This window comes from Benincasa hispida, chromosome 9 (assembly GCF_009727055.1).
Source record: "Benincasa hispida cultivar B227 chromosome 9, ASM972705v1, whole genome shotgun sequence".
NCBI classification, from domain to species: Eukaryota; Viridiplantae; Streptophyta; class Magnoliopsida; order Cucurbitales; family Cucurbitaceae; genus Benincasa; species Benincasa hispida.
This window is the reverse complement of record NC_052357.1, coordinates 17,396,111-17,412,025: the sequence shown is the minus strand read 5'-3', so window position 1 is coordinate 17,412,025 and position 15,915 is coordinate 17,396,111.

The window sequence follows — 15,915 nt, the reverse complement described above, 5'->3', positions numbered from 1 at the left end:
AGCTGAAAATTAAATATGAAAATGAAAAGAATAATGAAAATTAATGAAATCTTGGAGCATTTATTACTAACCGAAAATGCTGAACATACTCGTGGTTGTAGTTTTTATAGTACAGTAAGGGATGACGGGACCTTTGCTTTCTTTTTTTAATGTTTATATCATAATTTTGGTTTATTGATTCGAAGAACTTTTGAATTTTGTACAAATTGTTTATAGTAACTAATTAGAAATTACTTTCTATCATTTGAAAAAATCTAAACATTAACCAGAATTTTATCAAATTGTAGAGACAATAAATAATGTTTTTTCAAACTACATAAATTAAATTTTAACTTTCTATCAAATTTATAATTTAACATATTTGTAATCGGTACTAAATTTGTAGATATATATATTTTAAATATAGCAGCATCCGGGGAAATTTTTAAATACTATACTCATGATGTGCTTCGTTAGCAATTCCAATTTTTATTTAGGTCTATTTCTTTATCTGTTATATAATAAATTTAGAGTTTAGGTAGAATAGTAATTTGTGATATTTTCAATTTTATCACTTATGTTTATTATTCAGGATTAAATTTCAATATTCTGTAAGAAAAAATTAGTTTAGCTTAAATAATATATGTCCTTATCGAAATGAAGATAACTCAATTAATATAGTTCTTATATTATTAATCTCGAAATTAGATGTTTAGTTCTCCCACCTCACGTATATTTAAAATAATAACAATATATGTCCTTTAATTTTTCGTTAATATTATATATGGAAAGTCAAGAAACTTGAAGAAACCACCCCTCTCCAAGTAACAATAATTGTTGCCCTTAGTCTATTATTTTGATATGTTTATTACTTTAACTCTTTCTCTATTATTTTGATATGTTTATTACTTTAACTTTTTGTTCGTACAATGTTTTGATATGGAAAATTTCTAAAAATAGAAAAATAAGAAAAATTATTTACATAAAATAACAAAATTTTAATATTCTTTTACAGAGGTTGATAGAAGTCTATTAGGGGGTGTTTGGCTTATCAACGTAAGTTGAATTGAGTTGGTATAATATACCAACTCATTCTTTGGACCACAAACTATAAATGTAGGTGGAGTTGAGTTGGTATATTTTATCAACTCACCCCAACTCTTCATTTTTTCCATGTTTTCAATGGCTCCACCCATTGCCTACTATCACACTCCAAGAACTAACTCCGGATTCCAACAACCACCTCCAATGACAACTTCGGCGACCAAATCCAGGCTTTAACAACCACCTCCGATGACTATCGACGACGAAATCTGAACTCTGAAAGCCACCTCTGATGATAGCTCCGACGACTAACTCTGAGCTCCGACAACCTTCATGCGACCAACTTCGACAACCCAAGCCGCTGACAACCACCTCCGGTGATCTAACTCCGACGATCACCTTCGCACTACTAACTCTGATGACCAATTGGCTTCAACAACAAACTCCGAAAACCACCTTCATAGGCTCTGACAACCACCTCTGACTATAAACTCCGATGAAAATCACCTTCAATGATCACCTTTGAGCGAGCAACTCCGACGACTAACTTGAGGCTTCGACAACCACCTTCGACGACAAACTTCGACAACCAACTCTAATACCACATTCATACGACTAACTTTGGGCTTTGACAATCACCTCCGACTACAATCTCTAGTGAAAATCATCTTCGATGATCAACTTCGACGACCACTTTCGTTCAACCAACTGTTGGATTCGAAAACCACCTCCGATGACAAACTTCGACAACCAATTCCAATACACTTTCATGCGACCAACTTCAAGATTCGACAACTACCTTCGACTACAAATTCCAGCAAAAATCATCTATGATAATCAACTTTGAAAACTTCCAACTACTATAAAACTGATGACTGTTAAAGTGTATTGTAGGGTTGTTGATTATATAAAAATATTATTTGTCTACATTAAGTGCAATATTTATACGTAATGAATTCACATATCAAATGAGTGTTAAGAATATTTAAACAAAAAGTATGTAACATATAACAAAATTGAGATTTATTCTTTGATGATCCTCCAAATTTAGAGGAAATAAAAGTGAAACTGTTTAAGAAATGTGGTGACATTCTATGGGTTGTTACGATGAAGGGCGAGATTTTATTAAAAAAAAATCATGACATGGTAAACATATAGAGCTAACAATAGGAAGAAGAAGAAAAAGAAGATGATAATAATGAAATTCATTAAAAAAAAAATTGCTAGAATCAAAAGTCGCGATTTCACTTTAGTTTCTTATTTTATTTAACCATATTTCTACAAGAAATGTAAGGAGTAATTGTTGGCCAAAAAAGAAAGAAAGAAAAAAAAAAAGAAAGAAAAGTTTTAAAAATTAAAAACAAAAAATTGCAATCCATATTTTATTCAAACAAAAATGAGTAGAATTATTGAATAAAAAATTTTGAAAACAAAAATAGTAATCATAAAAGCATATTATTTAGAGTTCAAAAAACTGCATCAATACTATGACATATAAACTCAATTCTACCCCAAACACAAACATATGAACTCAACCCTACACCCCAAACACAAATATATGAACTCACACCAAATAACTCTGCACCCCAAATATAGACATATGAACTCCACAAACATATGAACTTTAGATATCCTATCTCAACTTAGCACTCCAAACAACCCTTCAGTGTTTATTAGTGATAGAAATTGATGGAAGTCTATCACTTATAGACGCAGATAGAAATCTATAATTTTTTTTTGTTATTTCTGCAAAATAGTTCGACATTTTTTCTATCTATAAAAAATTTTCTTTTAATATTTATTTGGTGTATTCTCCTTAAATGTAGGTGTTTATTTGATCATTTACATTAACTACATTGAGATAAGTTTTGTTTTTTTTTTCCCAATCAACTATCTTTTGGCATTGAATTCATTTTAATGGTCTTTTATTTTGATATATTTATTACTTTTATATATTAATTTATTACTTTCTAAAATTCATAGTAAATCATTTAATTTTGTTTGGATTTTTCCTGAGTGAAGATGAAAAATGTAGGAGAAGAAGGCGAGAATTTGAGAAACCTTAATGTGCATTCTCTCTTTGTCCATTTTCTTTTGGTTTATGAACAAGCTATGATACAATTTTAAAATTAGGATTTCATTAATTTATAAAGCATAAAATAAGTTAATCATTTTTATATACATTGAATATATATATATATATATATATATTAAAATTACATTTTATGAATATCTAAGTTGTAGTATTTGACGCCATTTGATTTTTAAAACTTTTTAAAATTACATATTTTAAATTTATGAACAAACTATGATATAATTTAAAAATTAAGACTTCATTAATCCATAGAGCATAAAATAAGTTTAAAGTACACTAGCCCCAAATAAATGTAAATAATTTTAAAATAATTAATATCTTTAAAACTAGATAATTATAAAAATTGATTTTTTAGTCAAATTTATGATCAATAAAAAAAACTTTTCTAAAATAAATTGGCATGATTCACAATTTAAATATTGAATTTTCAACATTTATTTTACAAACATGTACTTCCCACATAATTCTATACCACTATATTATAAATAGAGTATCACTTATCGAGACTGTCTTTAACTAATATATGCAAGTATTAGTTTAAAATTTTAGTCGATGATGTTAAAATAAATTAGGATTTGTTCCTAATTAGTATTTTCTTTTATAATATTTTTTTTTATGTATTTTTCATTTTTTGGTTTCTTTTTCATTTTTTGGTTTCTTTTTTTTTTTTTATTGGATTTCTTGTCTACTTATTCGTCTTTGTATTCTATTTTGATTAAGTTAATTATTGCCTAGATCCACTGCATTTATATAAAAGGATTTAAATAGTTCGAGATTTTTCCTTCTTACTAAATATATGACTTAGCAAAGAAAAACCTTGAATTTTAAACAAAAACTTTATACAAATTGCATTTAAACTCAAATTTGAGTCCTTTGTATATACTAAAAAAAAAAAAAAAAAAAAAAAAAAAACGAACTAACTTAGCTAGTCGAAATAAACTCTTAGCCAGTATGACATAATTATAAAGTTTTATATATATTATACTAAAAATTTACATAAACCTATGAAGCCTATATTTTCCATCTCACTTCTAACTTGTTACAAATCACGAATTCATAAATTAAATACACATGACATAGATTTTTTTTTTTAATTCGCACTATATCCCAACATAAATAACATTAATTCAAACTTTATAAACCAAGTCAAATATATTTTCATAATATACCTAACTCCTTAAAAATGACATGAAATATATGTCACTTTTATTATAAATATTATAGAAAATAGATGTCTTTAGTGTTCATTGACCATGTGTCATGTTTCTATTTCTCAAAGTATTGTTCATGTGTCTTGTAAATACTCATTCTTTGTATTCATGTAATCCATCTTCTACTTGCCAAATTGCATATAAATAGTGACATTTGATGGGTTTCGAAAGACACATATTGGTGATCAATCCAAAAAGATTGGAGAAAATGGAGAAATCCATTCTTTGGTATTTTATTTACTTTTGTTATTTATTTTATTTTATATATTTTTATATATTATGTTTAATTTATTTTAATATTATAGTTTATTGACATCTGTATTCTCATTGTGCTCCTCAAATTCACAACACGTTATTAGCACGAGCTCCTGTCGTTTTTCCTGTTACGTAAGTCATAAAGGTATGCGGTTTTTTATCTTCGTTATAATTAATAAATTTAATGTTATTTTGCATATTTAATATATATTAAATTTCTAACATACATACAATATTTTATGATAGTGTTGTCATGAAAAATCACAAAAAATTAGAATTTTTCGCCTTTGATATTAATGACAAAAATTATTTATCATGTGTGCTTAATGCCGAAATCCACTTTGATGCTATGAATCTTGGAGAGGATATTAAATAAGAAAATACAACATCCAGTCAGGACAAAACAAAAGCTATGAGTGGATGCACTTGAGACTACAAGATTTCAAATCAGTAAGTGATTACAATTCCGCATTATTTAAAATTAATTTGAATTTGTTATTATGTAGAGAGAAAATTACTAAAGCCAATATGTTAGAGAAAATGTTTTCTACATTTCATGTCTCAAATATGCTCTTACAGCAGCAATATTGAGAGAAATGTTTCAAATAATATTCTAAATTAATTTCATGTCTTCTCATGGCCGAACAAAATAACGAGTTATTGATGAAAAATCACGAATCTCGACCAATTGGAACGACACCATTCCCTAAAGTGAATGCTATGAACTTTAATAATAATCGTTGTCGTGGTCGTGACCGTGCCAGAGGAAGAAATAATTATTATTTTCGTAGTGGTCATTCTAATCATTCAAATTTCAAAGACTCCACAAAATGATGATCACAAAGGAAAAGTTTCACAAGATAAGAGTTCAAAAAGTGTTGAAAATAAATGCTTATGATGCGGAATGACTAGGCATTGATCACGTACCTATTGTACGTCAAAATACTTAGTTGATCTCTATCAAGCCTCCATGAAGGAAAAAGAGAAAAATGTGGAAGCAAATTTGCATAGCAGGATAGTGATATATTTGACCCATCACATATGATAAATTTGGATGTGGTAGACTTCTTTGAATCTCCTGAAGAGAAAATCGACAGAATTGATGGAACATCAAGTATTTTATTTGACTTTCAAAATATCTAGATTTAATGTTTTTTTTTTCATATTCGTGTTTTTTTTCTTCTCTTAGTAGCTGTTAACCTTTATATATTTCTTATTGTAATTATTTTCTTTTAAAGAAAAAACCTGGATCATTTTCATATGTTGGATAATTAAAAAATGAGTAAAGAAGATTTATGTCTGCAGACAGTGTAACTACACATACAATACTTATAAGTTAAAATATTTTTCAAAACTGACAATGTTGAAAACAAAAGTCAATACAATATCAGGTTCTGCAAACTTGATTGAAGACTTTGGAAAAGCAAATATTATTTTGTTTAGAGAAACAAAATTTACAATTGACAATGCATTGTTCTCTAGTCAACCAAAGAGAAATCTACTTAATTTTAAAGATATAAGTTGCAATGATGATCATATTGAGACTGATAGTAAGAATAATGTGAAATATCTATATATCATATCTATTGTCTTAAATGAAAAACGTATATTGGAAGAGTTGTCTGCTTTATCTTCTGGATTATATTATACTCATATACGAGTAATTGAAATATATGCAATAATGAACCTGAAGTTTATGAATCCAGACATATTTACAATTTGGCATGTGATTGATTGGGTCATCTAGAATCTATAATGATGAAGAGAATTATTGCGAATTCAAATGGACATCCATTGAAGGGCCAGAAGATTCTTCAATCTAATGAATTATCATTTGATGCTTGCTCTCGAGGAAAATTTATAATTAGACCATCGCCAGCTAAAGTGGGGATTGAATAACCTACATTTTTAGAATGAATTCATAGTGATATATGTGGACCTATTAATCCACCAAGTGGACCATTTAGATATTTTATGGTATTAGTAGACGCATATAGTAGATGGTCACACATGTGCTTATTATCAAGTCGAAATCTTGCATTTGCAAGATTAATTGCTCAAATAATTAAGTTAAGAGCACAATTTCCTGATTATACAATTAATACCATTCGTCTTGATAATGCAGGTGAATTTACATCCCAAGCTTTTGATAATTATTGTATGTCAATTGGGATAAATGTTGAACATCCTGTAGCTTATGTTCATACACAAAATGGTTTAGCAGAATTATTCATAAAATGTTTGCAGTTAATTGCTAAACCATTGCTTATGAGAGCTAAGCTTCCTACATCTGTGTGGGGACATGCTATTTTGCATGCAACGTCATTTGTACGCATTAGGCAGTTGCTTATTATAAGTACTCGCCATTATAATTAGCTTATGGCCATGAGCTAAATATTTCCCATCTGAAAATTTTTGGATGTGCAATGTATTTTCCAATTACTCCATACTAAGATGGGTCCTCAAAGAATGTTAGGAATATATGTTGAATATGATTCTCCATCAATTATCAAATATCTTGAACCCCTGATAGGTGACGTATTTACTTCATGATTTGCTGATTGTCATTTTAATGACACAAAATTTCCAACATTAGGGGGAGGAATTAAGAAGTTGAAAAAAGAAATTACATGGAATGCATCATTATTGTCTCATTTAGATCCCTGTACAGATCAATGTGAACTTGAAATTCATAAGATAATTCATTTATAAAATATAGCAAATCGGTTACCAGATGCATCTATAGATGCAAAGAAAGTAACTATATCACTTATACCAGTTGCAAATGTTTAATTGAAAATTGATATCCCAACACAGCAAGTTGTCACTAATAAGTTTGGAACTTCTAGACCAGTGGATTCCAAAGATAAAAATCTTTGAAAAAGAAAAATAATTAATAATCAAGAAGATTTGGTTGAGGATGTAAATACTCATAAAGAAATTCTCAATATGACTAGTGAGGAAGGTGAAATACCTAAATATAATAATAAGATTTCAATAAACTATGTCATGACAAGAAAAAGATGCAATCGAACTCATGTAGTTATTGACAATATTTATACGTATAATGTTGCTCTTGATATTATATTTAAAAATGAGGAATCTGAACCAAAATCTGTTGAAGAATGTCGACATAGAAAAGATTGGCTTCAATGGAAAGAAGCAATCGAGACAGAATTATACTCACTTTCAAAACGTTAGGTTTTTTTTTACCAGTAGTCCAAACACCAGAAGGTATCAAACCTGTGGGATACAAATGGGTATTTGTGAGAAAAAAAATGAAAATAATGTGGTCACAAGATATAAATCAAGACTAGCTGCATAAGGTTTTTCACAAAGACCTATATTGATTATGAGGAGAGTATTCTCCGGTGGTGGATGCAATTACATTAAGATATTTAATTGGCCATACTTAATTGGTCTAACTGTATATGAAAATTTGGATATGCATCTTATGGATATAGTTGTATGAAACATATAAATAAAATTCCGGGAATTGTATTCAATAATGTTACAAAGATCATTATATGGATTGAAACAATCATGACGTATATGGTACAATCGTCTGGGTAGATATTTGTTGAAAGAATGATATCAAAATAATCAAATATATCCATGTATTTTTATAAAGAAATCACAGTCAGAATTTGTTATTATAATTGTATATGTTGACGACTTAAATATAATTAGAACTCCTGAAGAGCTTCCAAAGGCAATAGAATATATTAAGAAAGAATTTGAGATGAAAGATCTCGGAAAAACAAAACTTTTCCTTTGCTTGCAAATTGAGTATTTAGCAGATGAGATATTTGTTCATTAGTCAACTTATGCAGGAAAATTTTTGAAAAGATTTTATATGGATAAAGTACATCCATTGAACATTCCAATGGAAGTTTGTTCGTTAGATGTGAGGAAAGATATATTTCGACCTCGGGATGATAATGAAGAACTTCTTGGCCCTAAAGTACCATATCTTAGTGTAATTGGTGCACTTATGTATCTTGCTAATAATACAAGATCAGATATTGTATTTTCAATAAATTTATTAGCAAGATATAGTTCTTCTCCAACTAAGAGACATTGGAATGGAATTAAGCATATACTTCATTATCTCAGAGGAACGATTGATATGAATTTATTTTATTCAAATAAATCGAATTTTGATCTAGTTGGTTATGTAGATTCTGGATATTTATCTAATTCATACAGAACTAGATCTTAAATAGGTTATCTATTCATATGTGAAGGAACTGCTATATCATGGCGATCGATAAAACAGACCATAATAGCCACTTCCTTAAATCATGTTGAAATTCTTGCAATTCACGAGGCTAGTCGAGAATGTGTATGACTAAGATCAATGACTTAGCATATTTGTGGAATATGTGGTTTGTCTTCTAGTAAAAATCTTCCAACAATATTATACGATGACAATACAGTATGCATATCTCAAATCAAATGAGAATATCTTAAAGGAGATAGAACAAAACATATTTCACCAAAGCTATATTTCACCAAAGCTTTTGTACACTCATGATCTTGAAGAAAATAGTGGCATCACTATACAATAAATTTGTTCAAAAGATAACCTGGCGGACTTATTTACAAAGTCATTACCTACAACAACCTTTGAAAAATTGGTGCACAAGATTGAAATGCGGCGACTCGGAGATCTTAAGTGATGTTTCCATGAGAGGGAGTATATATACTATATTCTTTTTAAGAGTATTAGATTATATGGAATATTATTTTTTTCCCTTCATTAAGATTTTTTTCCAATGGGTTTTTTCTAGTAAGGTTTTAGCGAGACATATTTCATATATATATATATATATAATGTGCATATAAAGGGAGAGTATTATAAATATTATAGAGAATAGATGCCCATTTGATGCTCATGCCTAATGTCCATTAACCATGTGTCATGTCCCAATTTCCAAATTTTTGTCCATGTGTCTTGTAAATACTCATTCTTAATGTCCATGTAATCCACCTCCTACTTGCCAAATTGCCTATAAATAGTGGCATTTGGTGAGTTTTGAAAGACACGCACATGGGGTAAATTTCAAAAAGTTTGGAGAAAACGAAGAAATCCATACTTTGATATTTTATTTACTTTTGTTATTTATTTTATTTTATATATTTATATATATTATGTTTAATTTATTTTAATATTTATTTATTTATTCCATCTATTGATATTATATTTATTTATTTNTATTATGTTTAATTTATTTTAATATTTATTTATTTATTCCATCTATTGATATTATATTTATTTATTTTAATATTATATTTTATTATCATCCGTGTTCTTGTTGTACTCCTCAAATTCACAACAAATTTATATTTATCTATGAAACCCAGAGCTCATTTCCTTTTATAAGCATAAAATAAAAAGGAATTGAGTACTTTGGAAATAAACCCTAAATGTTGAAGATGTGGTTAAGTAAAACCCTACTGTAAAATTTACTAAGTGTTTATGCATTGCTATATATTGGCCATAAGATCTTGAAGAGATTACTTGGGCAAAGGAAGAAGTTGAAGGGGGAGTGACGCATGCCTTGGAGGTTAGACCAACTCATTAGGCTCAATGGATGCGTTGGAGGGTGGTATGCGGCTGAAGGAAGAAAGTTGAAGTGATGCGTTGGAAGGTTAGATGGCACGAGGGTCGGCGGTGCAAAGGGCCTGCGAACGCAAGAATAGGCGAAGACGCGGGCAAGGCATGTGTTGGAGGGTGGCATGCATCGATGCACAACGCCCATGCGTCGAGCACCCATGCCAAGCACCCATGCGTCGATGCCAAGCGCCCATGTCGAGCGACCTATGCGTCGATGTTGTTGAGCGACCTATGCGTCGATGTTGTTGAGCGACCTATGCGTTGATGACGAGCAAGCTATGAGTTGATGCTAAGCAACCATTATATACGTCGAAGTCGTGCGACCATGTTATGCGTTGGAAGTTGATGATGGCATGCACGATGGATATGTTGGACATAAGCCATGCGATGGGCTAGGTTAGACGCATGGTGGTTGGCTCTTGCGATGGTTAAGGCTTGCAATGACTGAGTAAGTTGGGTTGCGATGGTGCTGTGTTGAAAACCAAAGGGAACCAAGGATTGCTATGCATTAATTGCGTTGATGATTACACTATGCGTTGATCATAGACTATGCGTTGATGGCCAACTATGCGCTGATGGCATACTATGTGTTGAACATCCAAGGGTTTGTGGACGCATATGAAGGATGAGCTCATATGGAGGACGTCATCAGACATGTGGCTTGCTAGGAAGAAGTCTTAAGTCTTAAGGATTTGAGATGGGTGCATGAGGAGACATGCAAAAGTAAGTCCCATGCGTTGGCTATGTAGGAGAAGGACACCCTACATTGCGTTGATGGGGTGAGGTGAAGACACCTCAAGCAGGAGGTGGAAAGGGCTGGAGGTTGGCAATCGCTAAGGGAAACACTTGGATGGGGAAGTGTCGAACAAAGAGGGCTTTTAGACGCCTATAAAAGGGAAGGACGCCCCACTTCGACCTATACATCAAGTTATTACTTAGAGATCATAAAGAGAGGAAAAATAAGAAGAGGGAAAATAAAGTGTGGGTCGGAGATACAAGCAAGTACGCAGAGGAGGCAGAACGTTTCGGACAGACGCGAAAGCCAACTTCAAACAAGCAGTTCTTCCAAACTACTCGTGCAAATCAGATGATTCTTGAACCAAAAGCTTCTAAATTAAATGTAGTTTCTGTATGAGGGCTGCTTCAAAGAAATGCTAAATCTAAGGCTATCAAAATTAAGGAAATCCTAGAGGTGCTCATAAGAAAGGAGACAGTCGAGCCAGGAGGAATAAATTTGATACTCGAAACTTTCACCAAATAATTTGAAGGTGAAACTTTAAGGTATTGTAGTTAAGACCTTTTTACACATTTTTGAAGAAGAAAATGTCTTGAGATAAGACACAGAAGTGTTAGTAATCTAAGCTTAAAACTTGAATAGGATCCAACGGTAGAACCAGGGAAACCAGGTCAACTGCGAGGAAAGTTCTCCACAAACTCACTGTGAACGGTTTCTTCCCTTGTTATTTTGAGCATATTGTAAATTAATATACTGTGGGATATGTATGATGTTGGGATAGTCAGGGGGTCTAAAGACCTAGAACCTGAGCCCAAAGTGGATCCTTACAGGATGGACAGGGGACCAAGGAGTCTAGTGTCTGAGCGTGTGGGATAGAGAATCCTTGAAATGGGATGGTCAGAGGGCCGACGGGTCTAGTTTCTGAGCCTATGATAGGAAGAGCTATGTGCACATAGGCTGATATTGTAATTATGATATTGTATGTTAAACATCTACCGTGTGTGTAGGTGAATTTCATGAAAGCTTCATGTTTCGTTGGAGGTTCGCTTGGGAACCTCGTGATTGTAATTGTGGAAGATTTGTATTTGTGTTACCACTCACTGAGCTTTGTAAAAGCTCATGGTTTGTCTCTATGGTTTTCTTGCAGGTAGCTGACGAGTCCAGGTTGCGGTGTTGGTTAAGGTCTGCCACAAGTTTTGAAATAGTTATGAATGAAATTGGTTACCGGGATAGGGTTTCCATGTTTTTTGTAAATTTGAATTTGTGAACTAGTTTCTAATAAAAACATGTAATATTTTCCACTGTGAACATAATAAAAGAAACTAGTAGATTAGCCAAAATATTAACCATTAATATCAGGCCTTACCTCGGGCTCAGGAGCGGGGGCTCGGGGCGGGGTATGACATTATCGAAAGAGGTGGACTTTAAGGAAAAGTCTTTGAAGGGCACCATAGTAATTCAATATCGAAACATTAGTATGAAATATATATAATTAAAAGAATGGAAAAACAGAAGACTTTGTAGACTTACATATAAGCCACAATCGCCGTATAGCTATTTTTTAAATATACCTTTATGAGACGTGTAAATAAAATAACAATCATTTGTCACGTTTCCTATGATGTTTTTTATTTTTATTTTTTTTAATTTTATTTTCTCATGGGTTTGGTAAATTTTCTTAAATGGTATAAATATATTTTAATAGTTAAGCTTTCCTTGACTTACTTTTCTTTTTAAATTTTATATAAGTAATCATTTTGGTCAATTTTTTTATTCTATTATTTAGTATTTACTTAGTCTCTCATACTTTTTTCAGCCAACATTATTTCAATTACATATATCATTTCATGAGTTAAGACATATGCACGTAAGATTTAATTGTTTTACTTCAAATTTGAAAAATAAATATAGTATCTAAAAGTATATATATTATCTCGTTTTAGGTTAACTTGGAAAAGTGACAGATACAGAACTTTATGTTAGGGAGGTACAGATGTATATAAGATTTGAAGTTTAGTGGATGAATTTCTAGATTTTTGTTTATATGCCGTTTTTAAACTTAAAAAAATGTCTAATAGGTTCAAGAATTCTCAATTTTTGTTTTTGATAAATTCCTAAAAATGTATCAATTTTGCTCTAATGGGTCTCTTACATATTCAACGCATTTTTTGTATTATTTGGTTATTTTTTTAAACATTTTTAATATTTCTGACATATGTTAGATATGAAATTGAAAATTTATAGATTTATTAGACATTTTAAGGCACTAGAGTCAAATTGAAAGTTTATAAATTTAATTTTTAAAATTTAGAGACTAAATCTTTAATATAACATTCATATAAAAATAATTTAAAATGCATTGATATATGATATCTAAATTAAATAATACTAATTACAAAATTATTATAAAGTATAAACCCTTATAGAATTATTTATCTAAATATATATAAGCAAAATATAATTCAATAATCTAAAAAAAGCATCCATCAATTTTCATATATATATGAGAAAAATTAAAATGAAATTAAATTTTCTCGCCTATTTCAAGTGTGATAAAAATTAAGATAATATACATATACTTTTCAAAAATAAAAAATATATAAATATGTGTGGTGAATAATTCTTAAAATATATGTATATATTTGAGAGTTTTAAAATATGAAAAATGTGTGAGGAAGTTAATTGCAAATTAAAATAATATATAAATTTTCACTAAATAATAATAACAACAATAAGTTCTATATATATAAAGTTAATAAAAAAAAAAAAGAATCCAGGATTCGAACCTGGGATATATGACGGGGGAGGCAAAAATAATGTAACCATAAAGAAACTTATAAATATATGATATAAGGACGGTTTTAAAATATTGAAAAATAAACTAAAATATTTATAAATAATAATAAAATATCTATGATAGCACAATAGACTATTACATGTGATTTTATTATTAGTTGCGAATATTTTTAACAGTTTTGTCATTTAAAATAATTTTTTATAATATATAATTACAACTACAATTTTCTATATATTTAATACAAATCAATATATAAACGTCACCACTTGAGGAGGGCACGTGCGCCTCTTGATAAATCTATACATACATATTATATATTATTATTAATTTTTTATCTTGAAATTTTATTTTTGCCAACATGTTGTATTGATTGGCCTTAAATTTTTTGGAAAAAATGAAATAGGTTGAATTAGATAAAGAATATAACTAACAACAAAAATGAATTAACAAATTTTGCAACCTATTTTGTGATGGGTTGTGTAATTTATCGCTTTTTTTTTAGTGCATTATGATATACAGTTATTTGTATGAAGTCATTGGTAACCAAATATATTATATTACAGAGAATTTTTAAATTATATTTATATGCAGTTATTGGTAACCAAATATATCTTCTTAAAATCTAACATTATATCTCATAAGTCATAATTGAGGTTGTTATTTGCTATATTATAAAATTAATAATAATAATAATAATAATAATAATAATAATAATAATAATAATAAACTGTCAGGTGACCTCTAATGTTGGGAGAAAAACATATTTACATGTCTTTTTAAATAAATTATCGATAAATAGTTATATATTATTAAAAAAATATATATATTCAGATACAAAATTTTGTTTCTATTAAAAAAAATTTGACCGTTTCTAAAATCTAACTACACCTCATCATCAAGTAAAATAAATTTGTTTCCCTTACAAAAAAAATGAAGGATGTTTAATTTTTCATTTTCTAATAAAATGAAGTTTGAGAGAAGCATGCAAGAAAAGAAACCAAAGAGGCTTTTGAAGGAAAAAGAATATAAAATTTAATAAAGGGTCGCACTTTTAAGATTAATAGTTTATTATATAACAATATTTTTGAAAAATTACAAATATAGTAAAATTTATCAATGACATACTCCTATTAATGATATGGTCTAAATAACTAATAGACTCTAAGAAGCTAATCTAAATTTTTCTATATTTGCAATTTTTTTTGTATTGCGTTATATTTACTAATACTTTAGATCTGATTATTATATTTGCAATTCCTAAGGATAAGATATGAGTCTAAGAGTTATGGAAGTGGACATCGATGTACTAATGTTTGGAATGATAATTGAAATTATTTTATTTGTTATTTATATCATGCATCTTAATTTTGTTTCCTAAATCTTGATATTTCAAGACCTCAAATTAAAATGATAAAATTGAGAGACATACTACCACAATTTTAGTCTTTATTGACATGAGTTTTTTTTTTTCGATTTATATATCGTTGACACAAAATTTGACGTTTTTTAATAGTTGATACCGACCATGCTTTACACCGATTATCGTTGAACAATATTTTCTCTATAGTTGAAGATTTTTACATGTCAACAAAGCAAACATTTTCAGCAGTAATATTAGGGAAAGTCTGAGACATAATAATTAGTGTATTTTTGTGGGGGAAAAAAGAAGAAGAAACATGTTTCACACACACAAGGTTTTTTTTTTAGGAGAAAAGAAAAGGGAAAAAAGAAAAGAAAAGGGAAAGAAAATGATGCCCAAGTGAGTGGATGGCATCAATCTAGTACAAATATTACTGGAAAGCTTTTGAAAAGTCACAATTACATCAAAGTTGAAATTGGAAAATTGGAACGTAACCAAGGCTTTAAACAATTTTGTGGAATATTTTCTTACCAGAAAAAAAAGTTAGGTCTTTTTTAATTAATTTTCAAGAGTGGTTAGAAAATAATATCTTTTTGCTATTGTGTTTTATTCAAAGTTATAAATTCTTTTAAACAAAAAACATGAATGAAAAACATGTGATAAATTTGTAGTATTTTATTTCATCGTTCTAATTTTTATGATTAGTTACAGAATCTGGAATTTTCTAGTTTTAAGATAAAATAAACAAAGAAAACGAATAAATCTTTGTGTAAATAATATTAAAATATTTTTCTTTTTAATTTTTTTTTTATCAAATT